The 14,118-nt window shown below is 49.6% G+C and overlaps 1 protein-coding gene across 1 annotated transcript in view; it reads right to left on the bottom strand.

The window, feature by feature from the left end:
- NCBP1 (nuclear cap binding protein subunit 1) overlaps positions 1-14,118 on the bottom strand; it is an 832,716-nt gene that overhangs the window by 709,311 nt on the left and 109,287 nt on the right. The gene's annotated exons all lie outside the window — the stretch shown is intronic.

The raw sequence follows: 14,118 nt of genomic DNA, 5'->3' as shown, positions 1-14,118 counted from the left end.
GGGAGTTGCTCTGATGGTAGTGTGTCGAATTGCAGTGTGACCCATGCAGTAACCATTTTGGCACTCTAATGATTCAGAATCCAAGCATACAACTGCAATCGTTTCATGGCATTGGTGCATGGAAAGGGATGAAATTGAGTGAGATACCTGCAGATGTGAAATTGCCTACCATTCGAGATAGAAGTAAGTTTCACATCTTGATTAGTTTTGAGTAGTAGAGGAGGAACCTCTAGAAATTTGCACGGATAACAGGCAGCCAGGTAAACACTCTGCAGAGTCCATCCTAACGTCAGATAAAAGCAACATACAGGAATTCACTGGTAGACACGATAAATGTGGTTTACACTGCACGCAGAAGCAACAAGGAATAACCTACTGGCATGCATTGGTTATTAAAAGTCGTTATGAATGACTTGAAGAGTCGACCCAGGCTCAGTAGGGAAGCAACCTGCAGATATGCAGTAGACACAGGCAGCCATGGTATTGATCTAAAGAGGCCACTTGGAATGAAGCAGTAACACAGACCAGCACAGGAGAAATGCAGCTACGGAAAACGCTTCTTAAAAACTACCAATAACCAATAGAAGATTAACCCAATGACATGGCCTGGATACAATCACCCAGGGCCCAATATTAATGGTTCGGTGAGCAGCTCCACAGACAAATTAAGCATGTGAGGGAAGGCAACAAACAAAATTTAACAGAAAAATAAAAAAGGCTTTAGCCTAATGGCCAGCTCTTTAAATTATTGCTCCACACTTTACCACCAATAATTAACAGCGCTAGGCTGATTTCCGTATTTTCTCCAAAAGATAAACCCTCTCTGCCGTCACGGCACACTATCCTTCAGAATCCTCATTGTTACAGAAGGTAAAGCACCGTGATCTTCTGACCACTGTCTCCCGGGGCCTTCCGGTCACTAAAGATCCTTCAAAATCGGTCCCAGAGATCATTGGAGCCGCCTGCGGGCTTGTGTGTGGTGATCCAGCGACACCATACATGGTGCGGGGACGGTCCTGAGATCGGAGCTTGCAGTAGACCGTGTGACGCTGTGCTACGGTGAGGGGTCTGCTGATATTGCCCTGGGACCAGTGCTTGAAATGGGCCGGTACTCACCGGCACTTCGGAGATTTATCACTCTGAGTAGCGGCACTTTTCTACTGCGCAGGAGAGTACCGGTACTCATGAAACGCTGGTGCTGGCGGCCTTTCTTAAAGCCAAGGCACTTTTGTAGACCCGAGCCGAGCCCAGCTTAACTATTCAGCATGGGCTCATTCGCATACCGTCCGGGTGTTCACCATCATGCTGTGATGCAAACGGCAGACATCGATGCAGCCGGGTGACAGCGCGATTAAGACAGCCATGGGAGGTAGCCAGGGTCCAATGGCTTTAATCCCACCTGATTCTTTTGTTAAGTGTCTGCTTAGGTTTGTCTGCTTGCCTGTGATCGTCTTTGTGTGAGAGAGAGGGGGAGAGAATAGAGACACTCTTGAAAGTTGTATTAAAGGAAATCGAGAATATATAGAATTGTGCCAAGCAACAGCAATTAACAGTTTTGATGTTGCAAATATTACAAAAAAAGGAAATGTTCGAATATATCGTCACGTTTGGCTAATTGGCTTTCGTTCTGTGTAATGAGTAATGAATATGCTACTTACCAGTATGCATCTGTTCTTGGCATGTAGGGCTGCTAACATTCATATCTTAGCATTAGATCGCCGCCTAGTGTTGGGCTCGGATGATCGCACATTGTTGTCCTGGAAGAGTCTTCGAAGTATCCTGAGATAGGTGGCTCCTCCCCTGGACTACAGTGCGCATGGGCATCAGCTCCATCCCCAGATTGTTTTTCGCCATTGTGGCAGAAGATGGAGTGAAAAGTGTAAAGGATGTCCATGCTAATGAATAAATACAATAGTATATCTGCAGCTGCGACAGGCACCGGGGAGGAGGGCGGGCGATATGAATGTTAGCAGCCCTACATGCCAAGAACAGATGCATACTGGTAAGTAGCATATTCAGTTCGAGGCATGTGGGCTGCTAAATTCATATCTTAGCATAGAATACATAGCAGTCCCTCCATCAGCGGCGGTTGCCCGTGCCAGCTGCAGAAACCTGAAAAAGTGTTTTCAGAACAGCCTGTCCTACAGCAGCTTGCTGCTTGGAATGCACATCAACACAGTAGTGTTTTGTAAAGGTATGTGGTGTAACCCACGTGGCTGCTCTGCAAATATCCTCTAAAGGAATGTTCCCTAGGAAAGCCATGGATGCCCCCAGTTTGCGTGTGGAGTGCGCTCTGGGGGGTATTGTTAAAGTGCGCTTGGCTTTTTGATAACATATCTGGATGCACTTAACAATCCATCTGGCTATCCCCGCTTTGGAAATCGGGTTGCCTTTGTGTTGTGGTGCGAAGGCAACAAAGAGTTGTTGTGTTTTCCTAAAGGGTTGTGTTCTGTCTATGTAGTACATCAACGCCCTCCGTACATCTAAGGTATGGAGCATTCTTTCCGCCACCGTTTGAGGGTTTTGAAAGAATGCTGGTAAGTCAATAGTTTGGTTTAGATGAAACTGTGACACCACCTTCGGAAGGAATTTGGGGTTAGTGCGTAGCACTACCCTATTTGGATGAATTTGAATGAATGGCTCTTGGATTGTGAGCGCCTGCAGCTCACTGACACGCCTCAGAGACGTAATAGCTACAAGGAAAGCTACTTTCCACGTAAGGAACTGGAGTTCACACGAGTGCAGTGGCTCAAATGGTGGTCCCATCAGTCTGGTGAGAACGACATTGAGGTTCCACACCGGAGCTGGCGGTGTTCTTGGGGGAATGACTCGTTTCAGACCTTCAAGGAAGGCTTTAATGGCGGGCACTCTGAAGACAGAGAGGTGCTGCCTGTTTTGAAGATAAGCCGCTATGGCGGATAGATGTATCCGAATGGAAGTGTACGCTAGATTGCACTTGTAAAGATGCAACAGATAGCAGATGATGTTGGGGATAGATGCAGCTAGCGGGTTGATGTCATTGGCTGTACAGTAAATGACAAAACGCTTCCACTTTGCAGCATAGCATGCTCTAGTAGTTGGCTTCCTTGCCTCCTTGATCATGTTCATGCATTCCGGAGGTAGGTTAAGGTATCCAAACTCTAGGACTTCAGGAGCCAGATCGCCAGGTTGAGCTGTTGCGGATCTGGATGCTGAATTTCTCCATGGTTCTGCGTCAAAATACTGGGCGTGAGGCGCAGTCTTTGATGCGGCACCACTGAGAGTTCGAGGAACGTGGTGTACCAAGCCTGGCGCGCCCACGTTGGAGCAACTAGGATGAGAGTCATCTCGTGCTGCCTTAGCTTTCTTGCGACCAGCGGTATTAGAGGGGCTGGCGGAAAAGCGTACGCAAATTTGCCTGACCAGTTCATCCATATCGCATTCCCCTGCGACTGTGGGTGAGGGAACCTGGCGGCAAAGTGTCGGCATTTTGCGTTCTCTTTTGTGGCAAACAGGTCTATCTCCGGATGACCCCACTGCTGGAAGTACGGGTGGAGGACAGATGGGTGTAACTCCCACTCGTGCATTTGATGGCTGTACCTGCTGAGCAGATCCGCCATCTGATTGTCCTTTCCTGGGAGGTGTTCTGCCATGAGGAAAATGTTCCTCTGAATGGCCCACTTCCACATACTCTGAGCCAGATGAGACAGCTGTGGCGAGTGGGTGCCTCCCTGCTTTTGCATGTAGTACATCGCGGTCATGTTGTCCGTCCGGACTAGCACGACCTTGTTGCACAGATGTACAATGAAGGACTTGAGCGCCATGAAGATTGCCATCAGTTCCATATAGTTGATGTGCATCTTCTGTTGCTGCGTCGTCCATAGTCCCTGCACTGTGTAAGTGAGCAGATGAGCTCCCCATCCCTGGAGAGATGCGTCCGTTGTCAGGACAATCTGAGGCACAGGCTCTTGGAACAGTCGGCCCTTGCAAAGGTTGTGTGGAGTCCACCAATGCAGAGAGTCGTATGCCCGACTGGTAACCAACACTAGGTCTGTCAATTGCCCACGAGCCTGTGTCCACTGATTCGCTAAGCACTCCTGGAGCGGGCGCATATGTAGCCGTGCGTGAGGGACTATGAAGATGCAGGAGGCCATCATGCCTATCAACTGCATGAACACTCTCGCTGGAAGCGAGTGTTGTGGCCTGAACTTTTGGATCAGAGACTGCATGCTGTCAATCCTGACATGGTTTGGCTGAGCCATGGCCGTCAGGGTGTTGATCGTCGCACCTAGGAACTGCCGGACATGTGCTGGTTGTAGATGCGACTTTGGGTAGTTCAGCGAGAAACCCAGATTGTGAAGAAGGTGAATTGTAGCCGACATGTCCGCGGCGCACTGTTGCTCCGACTTGGCTTGCACGAGCCAGTCGTCTAGGTAGGGGTAGACATGGATGTTCTGCCTCCTGAGGTGCGCTGCTACTGTCGCCAGACACTTGGTAAACACCCTTGGGGCTGTGGTGACTCCGAAGGGTAGCACCTTGAACTGGTAATGCTTGCCTTGAATAGTGAACCTGAGGTATTTCCTGTGGGACGGGTGTAGTGGAATGTGGAAATAAGCATCCTTGAGATCTAAGGTTGCTAAGAAGTCCCCTTGGTTCAGCAAGGGAAGAATCTGTTGGAGAGTGAGCATGTGGAAATGTTCTGATAGTATGTACAGGTTGAGGGGACGTAGATCTAGAATGGGTCTGAGAGATCCGTCCTTCTTCGGAATAAGGAAGTACAGGGAATACACCCCTGTACCACCTTCTCCCACCGGCACGAGCTCGATTGCGCCTTTTTGCAGCATCACCACTACCTCCTGCTGCAATAAGAGCAAGTGCTCTGCGGACATAGGTCTTTGCCTTGGCGGGATGTTGGGTGGAGTGGATTTCAACTCTAGGCAATAACCATACTGGATTAGTTGTCGCACCCACCTGTCTGTGGTGATGTTTTTCCAGACGGGCAGGAACTGCTGCAGTCTCCCCCCGACGGGTGTTAAGTGGTCGGGGGGCAGTGACAGAGAGTCACTGTTTGCTTGGGGTAGAGGAGCGGGAGCTGTTGTTTCCTCTGCCGCTACCTCTGTTGCTGTTGTTTCTGTAACCTCCCTTGTTCTGTTTCGTGAACGAGGATTGTGCTCCACCTTTTGAGAACTGAGATTGTTGACCCATTTGTCCTCTGGTGACTCCGCGTGCACCTGAGCGACGAAAATTGCTGCCACGAAACTGTTGTGACTGTAGGGCCCCCATGGACTTAGCAGTCTCTGTGTCCTTTATTTTCTCTAGGGTGGTGTCAACATCTGGACCACACAGACTATCAGGATTGACTGGCTGATTAAGAATGGTTGTCTGAATATCCTGTTTAAACCCTGAGATGCGTAGCCACGCCTGTCGTCTCAGCATAATGCTAGTGTTGATAGCTCTAGCAGCTGTGTCTGCTGCGTCAAGGGCACACTTGATAGCTGCGTTTGAGATTAGCTTCCCTTCCTCAATAAGCAGTTTAGTGCCTTCTTGGAACTGTGGAGGCAGGTGTTGTATAATCTGTTCTAGGGTGTCGTAGTGCGCCCTATAGTAACGCGCTAAGAGCGCCTGTGTATTGGCAATGCGCCAAAAGTTTGATGCCTGTGCAGCTACTCTTTTGCCCCCTGCCTCTAGCACTTTGGACTCCTTATCCGGGGGAGGAGCTTCACCCGTCGTCTGGGAGTTGGCACGTTTCCTGGCATTGGCGACCACAAGAGAGTCCAGTGGCAACTGTCCCCGAATGTATGCGGGGTCTGCAGGTGCAGGTCTGTACTTTTTTTCAATACGAGGGTTGACCACTCTCGCTCTTGTAGGCTCCTTAAATATGTCCCCAGCATGCTTGAGGACGCCTTTAAGCATAGGCAGTGTCTTTACTGTCCTTTCAGAGACTGAGAACGTGTCGAAAAGGAAGTCTTCCTCAACTGGGTCAGCATGCATGTCCACATCATGATTGGCTGCCGCCCTCTCGAGTAGTGCATGAAAACCTGCTGAGTCCTCAGTCGGGGATGCACGTGCATTAAAAAGTTGCGGGTCCTGCCCCACACCTTGTGTGTGCTGGTCACCAGTGTCATCATATGAATCCGGTTGTGCATCCGGTTCATTGATAGGGAAATTGTACTGCTCGTCCTCGTCATACCCCTCACCCGCAGAGTGTTCTGGTGAGTGAGTAGGGCTCCGTCTCGGAGGAGGCTGGATTGGTTCCGTGAGGCCTGAGGCGTCAAGGGGCACCCTCTTCTTCTTCAGTGGGATGACATATGGGTCCACTGGCTCCGAAGTGATTTTCCTGTTGTAGAGGGTCAGTTTGCCTGTGTCAGCGTCGATGAAATGCTCTGAATCATCCTCTGATTCGAGTATCCGACGTGGAGGCGGGCCTGCCGGTGAAGAAATCACCTGTTTCGGTGCCGATTTGGTTGAAAAAGCTTTCGGCGCCTCCTTCGGCGGCAAAATAAATAGAAGTTTCCCAGAAGGCTTCGCTGGAGTGTCCTTTTGCGGCTGCGGCGATGGTATCGGAGCCGACGGGGCAAAGGCCTTCTCCCTGATTCTCTGTAGTGATTCGGCTATGGGGGACGCCTCACTCACAGTTTGTTTCGGCGCTGACGAGGATGGTATGATTTTTCCCTCGGATCCGACGTCTTTGTGGGCCTTGTGCGCTTTGGGCGCGGATCCCGTCTTCACCGGCTCCGATTCCTGGGTTCTGGGCGCAGACGTGCCAGACTTCGTTCCGTGTGCCTGCGTAGCCTCCTTGGAGCCGACTTTGGCGGGCTTGGACGGCGTCGTAGCCGTTGACCCGTGCCGACCATCCTTCTTAGAGGACCCCTCATCTGGCGTCGTTTTCGATTTTGCAGCGTCGGAATCGACGGACTTCTTCGACTTCTGCGGACCGGAGGTCGACGGAGTCGATGGGGTAGCGGGCACCGTCGTTTTCTTTGGCACGGCCGCCATCTTAGGGACACTCGAGTCCTTAAGTTTCAGTTTCGTTTTCGGGTCGGCCATTTTAGATGTTGTCGATCCCGATGGTTTCGGTTTCGAAACAGTCTGCTCAGCAAGTAAGTCCGTGGCCGGGCCCGAAGGCGGGGCTGTGGCTTGCGGCAACGGGTCTTGGGTAAGGCCGACAGGCGATCCCGTGACCCGGTCGGTATCCTCGTAACCTTCGGGGCAGAGCTCGTCCCCCGAGCTATCTGCCGCGGCCCCATATATCTCATCGTCGTCTCCTACCTTGTCGACGTATTCAAGGCCTTGACCCACGACTCCGTCGTCGTCTCCCGGATCCGCCTCGACCTCCGTCTCGGGTGGGGAGATTTGAAGATGATGACCCTGGTCCTCTTCTTCCTGTTCTCCGAAGATGTTCTCCGGATCCGGGGCCGTTTGTCTAGCTTCCATGCGCACCGCGCGCCGAAGCTTGAGAGTCTTCTTGGAGCGGAACTGCGCACAGGCCTTGCACTTGCCGTCGTCGTGGTCGGGCGAAAGGCATTTGTTACACACGGGGTGTAGATCGATGTGTGGGTACTTGGACCCACAAAGCGGGCAGTACTTAAACGGGCTCCGCTCCATGTCCGAAAAGTTTTGCAGTCGAGTCGCGATGAGAAGGCCTCAAAGTTCTGAGAGCGAAAGAAAACTCCGCTTATTCCGGCTCCAAGAGACGGAAGACTCGAGACCGTGCGCAGACAATACCGACGCAAAAAAATCGAGGCCTTTTGGCCGCTAAAAGGTAGTTTTTCTCGGTTTCGACAGAAAGACGTCGAAACCACATCCGAACCCAATGGCGGAAAAAAACAATCTGGGGATGGAGCCGATGCCCATGCGCACTGTAGTCCAGGGGAGGAGCCACCTATCTCAGGATACTTCGAAGACTCTTCCAGGACAACAATGTGCGATCATCCGAGCCCAACACTAGGCGGCGATCTAATGCTAAGATATGAATTTAGCAGCCCACATGCCTCGAACACAAACCTGCTTGTTTTCTTGAAAGACATTTCTTATGTGTTTTGGTATGTGCTACAAGTAGTATATAAGTCACTAAGTATCAGCATGTCTTGCCCTAAGCCCCGCTCCAAGCCCCGCCCACCCGCCACATTTAAATGAGTACCTGAAAAATCCGAAAGTAAGCTGCACCTCAAGCCACGCAAATCAAGCAGAAAGAGGGAACATGATAAAAACGCCTCAGAATTGGGCTCTGAGGCGTGTGCTTCTCCCTCTGACACCGACATAAAACAAAGAATGGCAGCTATGCAAAGTAGTCTGAATAAAATAAATGGAAAAATTGACTCCCTTTCCTTCTGTATGGATAGGATGAATGAAAGGCTAGACAAGCATACAGAGGGTGTAGACATCGTGGGGGAAAAAGCGTCCCTGGTGCGGAGGACACCTTGAACTCTGCATCACTCTCCCACACTGTGTTGGACAAACAATTTAGGAGTCTGCACGCTAAAGTGGAGGACTTGGAAGCCCGCTCGAGGAGGAACTAGTATCCCCAACATGGAGCTTTTTTGTGAAACAATTGTTAACAACGCTGCTGTGAAGAGACTTTTTCCAATATATTTGTAGTGGAGAGGGCACACCGCTCGCTGGCTCCAGAGCGCCACCACGTCCAATTATAGGGAGGCTCTTGACATATAGGGAATCGAGACGGCGTGCTCTGGAGGGCCCAGGAGCTGCAGGAACTACAATACGAAGGTATAGCTGTCTCCCTACATCCAGATTTTACCCAGCAAGTGCAGGACGCTCAGCGGCTATTCGTATCAGTCAAGAGAAAGCTCCGTGATCTGCAGTGCGAACAGGATGTATCCTGCTAAGCTGAGAGTTCATGCAGACGGGAAGTCTGTGTTCACAGACCCTGCGGAAGAAAGGCTCTGCTGGCCCGCAGGTGGGCGGTGTGAAAGATACTGCGACAAGAGGACTGAAGGTCCCTCAACATGCTTCTAGGGGGATCCGGGCAGGACGTGCTGTAGGGGCAGGGTGGGGCGGATCTCATTTGTATTGTTGGGACTACTAGGCCGGTTGATGGCATGCAAGAGACTATATTGCATTCCTCAACATGGCAGTTTGATTAAATTGTAATGCACACCATTCAGTCATGAACAGCGGTCAGTAATATGCTGAAAGATATGTCTAGCATTGGCGGGGTCTTTCCTGGGGGAGATACAGCGCGATGGGCGGGCGAGTTGGGAGACATTAAGCATGGAACTGTATACATCATCGTAGTAATGTTGCTTATACAGTTCATAATGCCAGGATGGGGGTGAACCTTAAGTCAGGCGACATCTGCCCCGTGGTGTGTACCACAAGGGGTGTGCCTAGAGTTTTTTTGGCTTCCTCCATTAAGAGATTGTTTTTCTCTTGCTCTTAGAGTGCATTACGCAGGGGGAGGGAGGTTATATCGCCTATGCACAGTTGGGGTTGGCGTGGCGTGGGGGGGGGGGGGGGGGTCGGGGTTGTTTGAGCTGCAAGACTAGTACACACATTGGCGAAGCTCTTGTGTTAATTGCTGGATTTATTTTAATAAACATGTACATCATTTCAGATATGGTCCATTAACGATATGGCAGACCCGGTGGCAGCCCTAGTGGGGACAAGAAGGTACGATTTGTAACATGACATGTCAGGGGGTTAAACGAACACAGAAAGGTTCAGAAAGTTGAAGCGTATCTGAAGCAGCACTGAGTGGATGTTGTTTTGCTCCAGGAGACGCACCTGCAGCTTAATAGTAGCATGCTTACGCATAAATACTTCCAAGGCAAGACTTCTGCAGCAGGTTTTATCACCCATGCTAGAGGCGTTTTAAAATGGGTTAACCCTAAGTCAGGGTTCACACTACTTCACACAGAGGCAGATCCTAACGGGAGATGAATCATAACGAAATGCCAAAAAGAGAGTCTAGTGCTAAAGCTAGTTAATCTGTCCGGTCCTAATTATGATGACCCACAGTTTAATCATTTTTTAGGCACCCGACTAATGCAGTTGAAGTTGAAGTTGGGGGGATTTATAAAGCGCACGTTTACCAAAAAGGTTTCATGGCGCTGAACGGTTCAGCACAGAACAGACAACAGTTAAATCTCAAACGCTCTGGTGAATAACCAGGTCTTCAAGCCTTTGCGGAACTCCGGGTATGATTGAGAGAATCGAAGATTAACGGGGAGGGCATTCCAAAACCTGGGCGCCAAAAAAGAAAAACTCGAACCCCCATGTTTTTTCCTGACAAACCGTGGGACAACCAGGAAATTCTTAGAGGAAGACCGTAGATTCCTAGAAGGAGTGTAGGTAAAAAGCCTGGATGCTACATATTGGGGAGCCAAGCCCGCCAATGATTTAAAAATGAGGCACCCAAGTTTAAATTGGCATCTATGGGCAACCGGCAACCAGTGAAGTTGCCTCAAGAGCGGGAGGGCATGGTGGAATATAGCCAGACTATGGATCAGCCTAGCAGCCTGATTTTGAATAAGCTGTAGTCGGCGTAATTCATAAGCAGGAATGCCAATATAGAGAGAATTAGCATAATCAACCCGAGAGATAACAAGGGCAAGAAGAATAAACTTGAGGGCCTCGATCGTGAAAAACCGAGAGACCTTCCGGATGGTACGAAGACATAAGAAACAGGAGGAGACAATCATACTTATATGGGTGTGCATAGAAAGGTCAGCACTGATTTTAATACCCAAACTTTTCACGGATTTAGCCGCCGAAGGGGCTGGTCCGAGACAGGAAGGCCAGAAATTCGAACACCAGGGATTGGGTGAGCCTCCGATCAGGACTAACTCCGTTTTGTCGGGGTTTAACTTCAGATGGTTCGTGCTCATCCAATCCTGGATAAAAATCATAGTATTCTGGAAGAGAGCCACAGAGTCAGGGGAAGAGGAAAGAGGAAATATAAGTTGAAGGTCATCAGCGTAATTAAACACGGTGACCTCCCGGAGATCCAGAGCAAAAAGTAAAGGAAAAATATAAAGGTTAAATAAGAGGGGGGAAAAGGGCAGAGCCTTGGGGAACACCACAGGTTACTGCTCGGGGAGTAGAGGAAAAGGAAGAGAGCTGGACCGCCTGTTGGCGGTTCTCCAAGGAGGAGACCCAGCTCAAGGCCACATTCGAAATACCAGCACATCTGACACGGTCGACCAAAAGAAGATGGTCGACCGTGTCAAAAGTGGCCGATAGATCCAACAATACCAGGGCCTGTGCGGATCCATGATCAGCACTCACTCTCAGGTCATCCAAGACAGAGAGGATAACGGATTCTGTAGAGTGGGAGGGGCGGAAACCAGCCTGATAGGGATCCAAGTAATTGGAGTCTTCAATGAAATAACTCAGACAATGGGTAACATGTCTCTCCAACACCTTGCCCAAAAATGGAAGAAAGGAGATGGGACGGAAGTTAGAAGGGACAGTAGTGTCAGCCCCAGCCTTCTTCAAGACAGGAACGATCTTAGCTGACTTGAAGAGATTAGGGACGACACCCAAGGCCAAAGATTCATTGAGGAGGGCCAGAGGTAGATCGGAGCAAAGTGGGAAAATCTCCCGAAGAATGTGTGACGGACAACTGTCAGTGGGGGAGCCAGATTTCGTGGCATTTACCAAACTGAGAAAGTTCTCCGTCGAAATGGGCGGGAAGTGCGAAAAAGAATAAGTGCTAGGGGGAGGCAAAGGAGGATCAAAAGAGGGGGAAGGAAAAGATATATGGAGTTTAATTGTGGAAATTTGGTGAAAAAATAATCTTGAAGAGAGTCACACAAGTCCTGGGACGGGAGCGGTTTAGCAGTCACTCAGTCGAGTTTGGACAGGCTGTTAAGACTAGAGAAGATCTCCTTAGATTTATTGGGAGAGGATAGAATCAGTGCAGAAAAGTATTGTGTTTTTGCAGAGAGGATGTCATTTTTATATTCCCTGAGAATAGCAGAGTAGATGATTTTATCAGATGGATCGTAGCATCGGCGCCACTTGCGCTCTGCCCTTCTAACCCGAAGTTTCTTAGTTTGCAGGGAGGGAGAGAACCAACTTTGCGCATCATGTGGACGCCTACATCGAATTGATCTCCAACTGACCAAATCATCACAACATGAGGTAAGCCAGGTGTTAATAGCTAGGGCCTGATCATGGAGAGATGAATCGGATTCTGAGTAGGCTCCTTTGAACAGGGTAGAGGAGCGGAGCGAAGCACACAAGGAATTGATGTCAACTCGCCCCCAGGTCCTCACTTTAACGTTCTTAGGTAGAGGGGTGCTCACCATAGGTTTTAATGATAGAGCAAAAGAGACCAAAAAATGGTCGGACCACAAACAAGGGAGAACCAAAAGTAAAGAAATGTCTAAATTAGCTGACCAGATTTGATCCAGGATACGGCCAGACTTATGTGTGGGTGACTTAGCCATTTGAATCTAACACAATTGGTTAAGTAAATCGGAGAATTCCTTGGAGTAAGAATCCTCCAGGGGGTTGCGGGCCAATAGTTAAAGTCACCTAAAATCACTATACGTGCATTGTTCACTGTCAGGTTAACACGAATCTCCCCTATCAAGATCGAAAAAGTAGGCATAGACAGGGTGGGGGGGTAAAACAAGACAGACCAGCGGGGAGAGACCGACAGGCTTCATAACCAAGTAGTCAACTGCCGGAATCACCGGAGAGGCCAATAGGGTAAAAGACCATCTTGAATGAATAATGGCAGCTACCCCACCCCCATTCTTACCAGAAGTGCGATCTGAGTGCAAAACATAATTATCAGGAATGGCCGCAAGAATGTCAGGGGAAGATGCAGGAGTGAGCCAAGTTTCGGTGAGAAATAGGCAGTCCAGCTGGACTTGATCAAGGTAGCTGAACGTCTCTAACTGATGTTTGGCCAATGATCGAGTGTTGAGCAAACCAGCCGAAAAAACCACGGGAGGGCAGGCCGAGGGAGGGACTGTTGGTAAAGTCTCATTGTCTATGGGGACAATTACCTCCTCAGCTGGGAGTATTAGGAGAGAGGGGCCAGAACTAGTAAATAAGCCCAGTGAGACGAGCTTGGCCTGGGTGTGATTGGAGATAGGCCAGTCGCCTTGAAACATCATTAGCTCAGAAAAGGAGTAGTTAAAAAACTGGGCATCACATGCCTAATGCCCCGGTCTGCCGCGGACGGGCGCAGACGGGCTTGCCTTCGGCGCGCCATCGGCGCGTCTGCTGCGCGTCCAGTGTGACATGTGGCCTTTGTAGTCCACAACCGTGACGCCTCAGGTAAGGCTACGCCCCCCAGGATCAGGTGGAGGAAGATCAGGTGACTCGTTTCAGCACAAGCCCTCCGCTCGAACGGGAAAACCCTGCGTCGGATCAGGCTGTGTTGAAGAGGCACCGGCAATGGAGGGGAAGCTGTACCCGGAAGACAGAAGTAAGTGCCAGGGGTGAAGGCCGAAAGGGCAAGCTGAGCAGATGAAAGTAGCAGCTCAGATTTGATGCCAGCAAGATAAAAAATAAACGGGCAGGGGCGGCTGAGTAGAAGTAGAAGGACCCAGACTTATACTCCGCTAGAACGAAATTAAAATGGTAGACGGATTTAAAATAAAGCACCACAAAGTTAAGAGACCGCAACACACCGCTAGGCAAGAATCCTGGTAGCGCCTAATCGCGCTAGAAAGGTCGAGCATTTAAAGCGGTATTGTAGCTAGTCATTCACTCACATAACATCTGTGGTCTGCAGGATGTGAATGCAACTCTACAAAGGGGTACTCTGTGGGATCTTGATGATTTTTCTTAAGAATCTATTTTCTGCTATAGTAAGCTTAGAGAGATTCTCGCAGCCCCATAATTCAGACCCGTAGAGAGATGAACTGATGACTTTCATGTCATAAATCTGGAGTACCACAGTGATTGGCTTAGAAAAAGAGGTATTAAATTCAGAGTGTAGGACTCCCGACAATTGCCGGTGCCTAAGGGTTGCCAAATCAATCTGGTGATTCCATTTCAAGTCATCCTGTATATTATCCCCTAGATAGGTAAACTCCCTAACTAGCTCTAACGGGCGATCATTCATAAAGATACCCCCTTTGAATGCCCAATTTCGTCTTCGACACATTAACTTCCAGGCCTCGTTTGGAGCAGAACTCCTAGAAAATAACCAAGGCT

This window comes from Lissotriton helveticus, chromosome 2_1, assembly GCF_964261635.1.
Source record: "Lissotriton helveticus chromosome 2_1, aLisHel1.1, whole genome shotgun sequence".
Taxonomy (NCBI): domain Eukaryota; kingdom Metazoa; phylum Chordata; class Amphibia; order Caudata; family Salamandridae; genus Lissotriton; species Lissotriton helveticus.
Note: the sequence above shows the minus strand (reverse complement) of the source record. Positions and strands in the feature narration are given on the sequence as shown.